Raw genomic sequence first — 9,344 nt, forward strand, 5'->3', positions numbered from 1 at the left:
ACTGTTCAAAGCCCGTCCGTGGGAAGTCAAAGGGCTAGATATCGTGGTCAACCGCTCCAGGGTTAGGCGGGACGGGGGCCCTGGGGGGTAGCAATGCCACCGGAGTGTCGCACCGGCCCCTCATACTGTGGGGTGGTGAGGTGGCATGTCCGAAGAGGCGGCACGCGTCTCCGGGGTTTGGCCTCCCTCACGAACGGCGCCACCGCCGGCACCTGGAGGGGGAAAACGGACGCGTCGGGTCTACACGGAGGGGATCTTACTGTGGCTCTGGCCCGGATGTTGCTCCAAAGTGTTCCTATGGGCTGACCTAACACAACCGGGTGGAGAGGTCCACTGTTCAAAGCCCGTCCGTGCAAAGTCAAAGCCCACCCGCCGCCGGCACCTGCAGGGGGGAAACAGACGCGTCGGGTCTACACGGAGGGGATGTAGCTGTGGGTTTGGCCTGTATGTTGCTTCCGGGTGTCCCTCTGAGCTGACCTGACACAACCGGGTGGAGAGGTCCACTGCTCAAAGCCCGTACGTGGGAAGTTAAAGGGCTAGATCTCGTGGTCAACCGCTTCAGGGTTAGGCGGGACGGGGGCCCTGGGGGTAGCAATGTCACCGGAGCGTCGCATCGTCCCCTCATACATGCGGGGTGGTGTTGTGGCATGTCTGAAGAGGCGGCACGCATCTCCGGGACGTGGCCCCCCTCACGGACGGCGCCGCCGCCGGCACCTGGAGGGGGGAAACGGACGCATCGGGTCTACACGGAGGGGATGTAGCTATGGGTTTGGCCCGTATGTTGCTCCCAGGTGTCCCTTTGTGCTGACCTGACACAACCGCGTGGAGAGGTCCACTGTTCAAAGCCCGTCCGTGGGAAGTCAAAGGGCTAGATATCGTGGTCAACCATTTCAGGGTTAGGTAGGACGGGGGCCCTGGGGTAGCAATGCCACCGGAGCGTCGCATCGGCCCTTCATACATGCGGGGTGGTGCGGTGGCATGTCCGAAAAGGCAGGCGGATAATAATCTGACAACTATTTGTTTGTACTCTCTCATATACAACAGTGGTCTACCGGAGATAGGGGGATGTGTTTACTCCAATGTCGACCAAGAGATCTTCACATCAATGGTCGCGAAACCGAGCGTGAAACTGAAGTCGTCAGTTCCATGCGTACTGGCTGGGCTGAGACAGTATCTCCAAGCATCATCATCATCATCTTCCAAAGAACGGATCCTCATTTGCAGAGCCAACTTGGTACTTCGGGAAGCAGCGGCCACATACTTATCTAGCTCATACCTACCACCAGCAGCATCAGCAGGGATAACGCCATCGAACAGCTGCATCCCCTGGTGCAAGAGATCACTGACGTAAAACGCTCTGACAAGCAAGGCTTATGTCTCTGTCCAGCTCCGACACCGCAATCTGCACCGTGGCCTCCATCGCTAGCTGCAGGAGCGCGTAGCTTATGTCCACCGAGCCATAGTCACCGTCGATGCGTTGCGTGAGCACTCTGGCGTGTGGCGAGCAGCCGTCGTAGAACCAGACGCCGCCATCGACGAGCTGCAGATCGTCTGCTTCGTCCTCCTCTCTCTTGATCCTCATGTCGAACTCAACCAGCTGCTTGTCATACCACCAGATGCCTCTCTTGGATCCGGACAACTGTATAAATCCGTCCTCGTGTTCCACGATGAAAGGGTCGTCTCTTGTGCGGTTGAAGATGTAGTTACGAAGATGGTCCCGAGTGTCACGGACAGCCATGAATCCGTACACCTGAACTGGGTCACCATCACAAGGAGGATATGCCAGCTTGAGCGAAAATATTTGCATCATGGTGCAATGGGTATGTCTTTCACAAGCCCTCCAGTTCGGCGAGCAAGAGTCTGATGGCTCCGACCTCATCATTGGCTCCATCCTAGCTGATGAGCGAGCAGCAATAGGAACATTGTACACGCATTAGATCGATGATGATCATTTTTTTTAAACCCTGCTCTGATTAATCGAAAGGAACAAAAACAAACCAAGATGAAAAACTAGAAAATGGAATCATGACTTAAACATGATCATACTGAAATTTCAGATGACGACTATAATAAAGATCATAAAACATGGTTTGGACCAACTCATGAGTAGTATGGACAAAATCTGTCCGACAGATTCATGTGGTTCCTCTGTCATACAATAAAAAGATCTCTACAGAAATTAATTGACGGATGAGAAATTGAGAAAGAGTTCTTGCATACAATGAGCTGAATTGCCTGGACAAGCTAAGATTGATATCTCTGCATTAAACAAATACGATGGAAAGGCTGATATGTGCGTACTCTCGCTGGTATCGCGGACACGGTAAAGTTTGGACAAGTAATCAGTGCATCTGTAGATGGATCCATCGCGATGCGTGTAGTACTCCATGACGTCGGCGCGTCGTACGCCGTCCGCGGGACCCCCGTTGGCGAGGAAGGCTACTCTGGGCCGGCGCGGAGGCAGAGGCAGAGGCATCGACGACGACGCCGCCGCCGCCACCGCTTCCGCGCCGCCGCTCTTCTCTTCAATCGTACAGCCGTCGTCAGGGTCGTCGGACGAGGTTGCTCTGCCAGCCATCATCGATGGGACAGTGCGTTCCATTGATTTCTCCTTCTGCGGCTGGGTTTAATTGTTCTGGTTGGCTCAAGGGTTTTGCTTGGTTCCGGTTGTCTCCATGGCGTTTAGAGTTTAGAGTAGACACGACTTGTACCTACTCGTTTCTATGTAAATCCGGGTTCCTACCATGTTTTGACACGTCACTTTTTTCTATGATTTTTTACGGTAATTCTATCATGGCAAATTAAAGGTTTTTATAGCAAATTTAGTTGGTGTGAAGATGATAAATTTAGTTTATGAGCATGGCAAATTTTTTTCTGCGAGGAAAACTTTCGATCTATTCATTAACTGTCATGGTACTACAAAGAACACTAGAAATAAAAAATACACCCAGGTCTGTAGACCATCTAGCGACGACTACAAGCACTAGAGCGAGCCGAAGGCGTGCCGCCGTCATCGCCCTTCCTTATCGGAGCCGGACAAACCTTGTTGTAGTAGACAGTCAGAAAGTCGTCGTGCTAAGGCCCCATAGGACCTGCACACCAAAACAACAACCGTCACCGATGAAGAGAAGTTTAGATTGAAAAAATCCAACTTGTAGACACACGAACACAGACGAATAAAGACCAGATTCATGTGAATCCACCAAAAACAAACACCGACCGAATCCCACAAGATCCACCGGATACAAATCTCCACACGCCCTCCGACAATTGTAGAAACACCAACATAACATGGGCTAGGCGGGGAGGACTTTATTAGAGTCGTTGCCGCCTCACATCTCTGAGTAGGACACAAACCCTAACAAAACTAAAAAAAACATCAAAACACGGAACCCTCCCGCTGGCAAGGGATCAACCGTGCCTCCATGGTCTTAAGATGACAGGAGTCGAGGTAGACCGACGACGATACTGACGGGAGGCAGGAGAAACCCTAGCAAGCTAGGTGCATGGTAAGAGCCGCCGCTGCATTATAACTGATAGTATGCTCACAACTACGCATTATTATCAACAGAGCAATTTTCTAACCAAAATAATAATAATTTGGCATGCTTGCCAACTAACTTGACACTCTCGGAAAACTCAAATTATCATAAATAAACGTATGCCATGGCCAAAAATCTGACATCAGATTTGCAGCGGAGTCTCTTAAAAAGGGAAGAAAATCGGAAACAAATCTCAATGCATGTCAACCCTCATCTCTCCCGTCGTGTCACAACACCATACGTGCCATCTGCTAAGGAAAAGAAACCCATGTTGTAAGAGCATCTCCACTCGTTTGCCGCCCCAGGTATAAAAATAGTGTCTCCTAGGGGCCAGCCGGCGTTATTTTTGCAGTGGGGCGGTTGGGTTCCCACTCGCCACCCCAAGTTGTTCCCCAGACGACTTATTTTGAAAATATAGTTCAGCTAAAGTTTGAAGAATTTGGACGAAATTCATTTTATTTGTACATAATTTAAAAGACATAACTTAAAACCTAAAACTACGCCGCCTCCGCCGTCGCCGTCCCGAGCCTTCTACATGCCGAGGAGCTTGTAGACGGCGGTGTTCTCGCCGCCGTCGCCACCACCGTCGTCGTCCTACACGCCACCGCCGTCCTAGCTGCAGCCCTGCCCTGGGTCGCCTTGGCAGACAGGGTTGGTGAGCGGCGGTGCCTCGTCGTCGTTGTCCACGTGGACAATGACGTCGGCCTCGTCGCGGCCACGGCACTGAGCGACGATCTCCTCGAGGGCGTGGCGCTCTATCTCCGGTCGGACGTAGTTGTCCCGTGCCCATTGGAGGCCGGCCTCCTCATCGGCGGCCATGGCCTCGTGCTCCTTCTTCACGACGACAAGCCATGGCTCGGTCTTCGGCTTAACGAGGCTGGAGGAGAGAGGAGAGGGGCCACCTGAAGGAAATATGCCCTAGAGGCAATAATAAAGTTATTATTATTTTCCTTATTTCATGATAAATGTTTATTATTCATGCTAGAATTGTATTAACCGGAAACATAATACATGTGTGAATACATAGACAAATAGAGTGTCACTAGTATGCCTCTACTTGACTAGCTCGTTAATCAAAGATGGTTATGTTTCCTAACCATAGACAAAGAGTTGTTATTTGATTAACGGGATCACATCATTAGGAGAATGATGTGATTGACTTGACCCATCCCGTTAGCTTAGCACTCGATCGTTTAGTATGTTGCTATTGCTTTCTTCATGACTTATACATGTTCCTATGACTATGAGATTATGCAACTCCCGTTTACCGGAGGAACACTTTGTGTGCTACCAAACGTCACAACGTAACTGGGTGATTATAAAGGAGCTCTACAGGTGTCTCCAAAGGTACATGTTGGGTTGGCGTATTTCGAGATTAGGATTTGTCACTCCGATTGTCGGAGAGGTATCTCTGGGCCCTCTCGGTAATGCACATCACCTAAGCCTTGCAAGCAATGCAACTAAATGAGTTAGTTGCGAGATGATGTATAACGGAACGAGTAAAGAGACTTGCCGGTAACGAGATTGAACTAGGTATTGAGATACCGACGATCGAATCTTGGGCAAGTAACATACCGATGACAAAGGGAATAACGTATGTTGTTATGCGGTCTGACCGATAAAGATCTTCGTAGAATATGTGGGAGCCAATATGAGCATCCAGGTTCCGCTATTGGTTATTGACCGGAGACATGTCTCGGTCATGTCTACATTGTTCTCGAACCCGTAGGGTCCGCACGCTTAAGGTTTCGATGACAGTTATATTATGAGTTTATGAGTTTTGATGTACCGAAGTTGGTTCGGAGTCCCGGATATGATCGCGGACATAATGAGGAGTCTCGAAATGATTGAGACATAAAGATTGATATATTGGACGGCTATAATCGGACACCGAAGGTGTTCTGGGGAAGTTTCGAATAAAAGCGGAGTACCGGGGGGTTACCGAAACCCCCCGGGGGGTTAATGGGCCTCATGGGCCTAAAGTGTAGAAGAGGAGGGGCTGCCAGGGCAGGCCGCGCGCCCCCTCTCCTCCTAGTCCGAATTGGACAAGGAGGGAGGGGCGGCGCCCCCCCTTTCCTTCCTCTCCTCTCTCCCTTCTTTCCCCCTCTCCTACTTGGACAAGGAAAGGGAGGGGAGTCCTACTCTTGGTAGGAGTAGGACTCCTCCTACGCGCCTCCTACTAGGGCCGGCCGCACCCCTCCTTTGGCTCCTTTATATACGGAGGCAGGGGGCACCCCTAGACACACAAGTTGATCCACGTGATCGTTTTCTTAGCCGTGTGCGGTGCCCCCTTCCACCATAATCCTCGATAATACTGTAGTGGTGCTTAGGCGAAGCCCTACGATAGTTGAACATCAAGATCGTCACCACGCCGTCGTGCTGACGGAACTCTTCCCCGACACTTTGCTGGATCGGAGTCCGGGGATCGTCATCGAGATGAACGTGTGCTGAAACTTGGAGGTGCCGTAGTTTCGGTGCTTGGATCGGTCGGATCGTGAAGACGTACGACTACATCAACCGCGTTGATATAACGCTTCCGCTGTCAGTCTACAAAGGTACGTAGATCACACTCTCCCCTCGTTGCTATGCATCACCATGATCTTGCGTGTGTGTAGGAATTTTTTTTTAAATTACTACGTTCCCCAACATTGGCATCCGAGCCTAGGTTTTATGTGTTGATGTTATATGCACGAGTAGAACACAAGTGAGTTGTGGGCGATATAAGTCATACTGCTTACCAGCATGTCATACTTTGGTTCGACGGTATTGTTGGACGAAGCGGCCCGGACCGACATTACGCGTACGCTTACGCGAGACCGGTTCTGCCGACGTGCTTTGCACAAAGGTGGCTAGCGGGTGTCAGTTTCTCCAACTTTAGTTGAATTGAGTGTGGCTACGCCCGGTCCTTGCGAAGGTTAAAACAGCACCAACTTGACAAACTATCGTTGTGGTTTTGATGCGTAGGTAAGATTGGTTCTTGCATAAGCCCGTAGCAGCCACGTAAAACTTGCAACAACAAAGTAGAGAACGTCTAACTTGTTTTTGCAGGGCATGTTGTGATGTGATATGGTCAAGACATGATACTAAATTTTATTGTATGAGATGGTCATGTTTTGTAACCGAGTTATCGGCAGCTGGCAGGAGCCATATGGTTGTCGCTTTATTGTATGCAATGCAACTGCGCTGTAATGCTTTACTTTATCACTAAGCGGTAGAGATAGTCATGGAAGCATAAGATTGGCGAGACGACAACGATGCTACGATGGTGATCAAGGTGTCGCGCCGGTGACGATGGTGATCATGACGGTACTTCGGAGATGGAGATCACAAGTACAAGAAGATGATGGCCATATCATATCACTTATATTGATTGCATGTGATGTTTATCTTTTATGCATCTTATCTTGCTTTGATTGACGGTAGCATTATAAGATGATCTCTCACTAAATTTCAAGATAAAAGTGTTCTCCCTGAGTATGCACCATTGCCAAAGTTCGTCGTGCCCAGACACCACGTGATGATCGGGTGTGATAAGCTCTACGTCCATCTACAACGGGTGCAAGCCAGTTTTGCACACGCAGAATACTCAGGTTAAACTTGACGAGCCTAGCATATGCAGATATGGCCTCAGAACACTTAGACCGAAAGGTCGAGTGTGAATGATATAGTAGATATGATCAACATAGCGATGTTCACCATTGAAAACTACTCCATTTCATGTGATGATCGGTTATGGTTTAGTTGATTTGGATCACGTAATCACTTAGAAGATTAGAGGGATGTTTTTCTAAGTGGGAGTTCTTAAGTAATATGATTAATTGAACTTAAATTTATCATGAACTTAGTACCTGATAGTATCTTGCTTATTTATGTTTAATTGTAGATAGATGGCCCGTGCTGTTGTTCCGTTGAATTTTAAATGCGTTCCTTGAGAAAGTAAAGTTAAAAGATGATGGTAGCAATTACACGGACTGGGTCCGTAACTTGAGGATTATCCTCATTGCTGCACAGAAGAATTACATCCTGGAAGCACCGCTGGGTGCCAGGCCTGCTGCTGGAGCAACACCAGATGTTATGAACGTCTGGCAGAGCAAAGCTGATGACTACTCGATAGTTCAGTGTGCCATGCTTTATGGCTTAGAATCGGGACTTCAACGACGTTTTGAACGTCATGGAGCATATGAGATGTTCCAGGAGTTGAAGTTAATATTTCAAGTAAATGCCCGGATTGAGAGATATGAAGTCTCCAATAAGTTCTACAGCTGCAAGATGGAGGAGAATAGTTCTGTCAGTGAACATATACTCAGAATGTCTGGGTACCATAATCACTTGACTCAGCTAGGAGTTAATCTTCCGGTTGATAGTGTCATTGACAGAGTTCTTCAATCACTGCCACCAAGCTACAAGAGCTTCGTAATGAACTATAATATGCAAGGGATGGATAAGACGATTCCCGAGCTCTTCGCAATGCTAAAGGCCGCGGAGGTAGAAATCAAGAAGGAGCATCAAGTGTTGATGGTCAACAAGACCACCAGTTTCAAGAAAAAGGGTAAAGGGAAGAAGAAAGGGAACTTCAAGAAGAATGGAAAACAAGTTGCTGCTCAAGAGAAGAAACCCAAGTCTGGACCTAAGCCTGAAACTGAGTGCTTCTACTGCAAGCAGACTGGTCACTGGAAGCGGAACTGCCCCAAGTATTTGGCGGATAAGAAGGATGGCAAGGTGAACAAAGGTATATGTGATATACATGTTATTGATGTGTACCTTACTAATGCTCGCAGTAGATCCTGAGTATTTGATACTGGTTCTGTTGCTAATATTTGCAACTCGAAACAGGGACTACGGATTAAGCGAAGATTGGCTAAGGACGAGGTGACGATGCGCGTGGGAAACGGTTCCAAAGTCGATGTGATCGCAGTCGGCACGCTACCTCTACATCTACCTTCGGGATTAGTATTAGACCTAAATAATTGTTATTTGGTGCCAGCGTTGAGCATGAACATTATATCTGGATCTTGTTTAATGCGAGACGGTTATTCATTTAAATCAGAGAATAATGGTTGTTCTATTTATATGAGTAATATCTTTTATGGTCATGCACCCTTGAAGAATGGTCTATTCTTATTGAATCTCGATAGTAGTAATACACATATTCATAATGTTGAAGCCAAAAGATGCAGAGTTGATAATGATAGTGTAACTTATTTGTGGCACTGCCGTTTAGGTCATATCGGTGTAAAGCGCATGAAGAAACTCCATACTGATGGACTTTTGGAACCACTTGATTATGAATCACTTGGTACTTGCGAACCGTGCCTCATGGGCAAGATGACTAAAACACCGTTCTCCGGTACTATGGAGAGAGCAACAGATTTGTTGGAAATCATACATACAGATGTATGTGGTCCGATGAATATTGAGGCTCGTGACGGATATCGTTATTTTCTCACCTTCACAGATGACTTAAGCAGATATGGGTATATCTACTTAATGAAACACAAGTCTGAAACATTTGAAAAGTTCAAAGAATTTCAGAGTGAAGTTGAAAATCATCGTAACAAGAAAATAAAGTTTCTACGATCTGATCGTGGAGGAGAATATTTGAGTTACGAGTTTGGTCTACATTTGAAACAATGCGGAACAGTTTCGCAACTCACGCCACCTGGAACACCACAGCGTAATGGTGTGTCCGAACGTCGTAATCGTACTTTACTAGATATGGTGCGATCTATGATGTCTCATACAGATTTACCGCTATCGTTTTGGGTTATGCTCTAGAGACAGCCACATTCATGTTAAATAGGG

Source organism: Triticum dicoccoides, chromosome 5A (genome assembly GCF_002162155.2).
Source record: "Triticum dicoccoides isolate Atlit2015 ecotype Zavitan chromosome 5A, WEW_v2.0, whole genome shotgun sequence".
Taxonomy (NCBI): Eukaryota; Viridiplantae; Streptophyta; class Magnoliopsida; order Poales; family Poaceae; genus Triticum; species Triticum dicoccoides.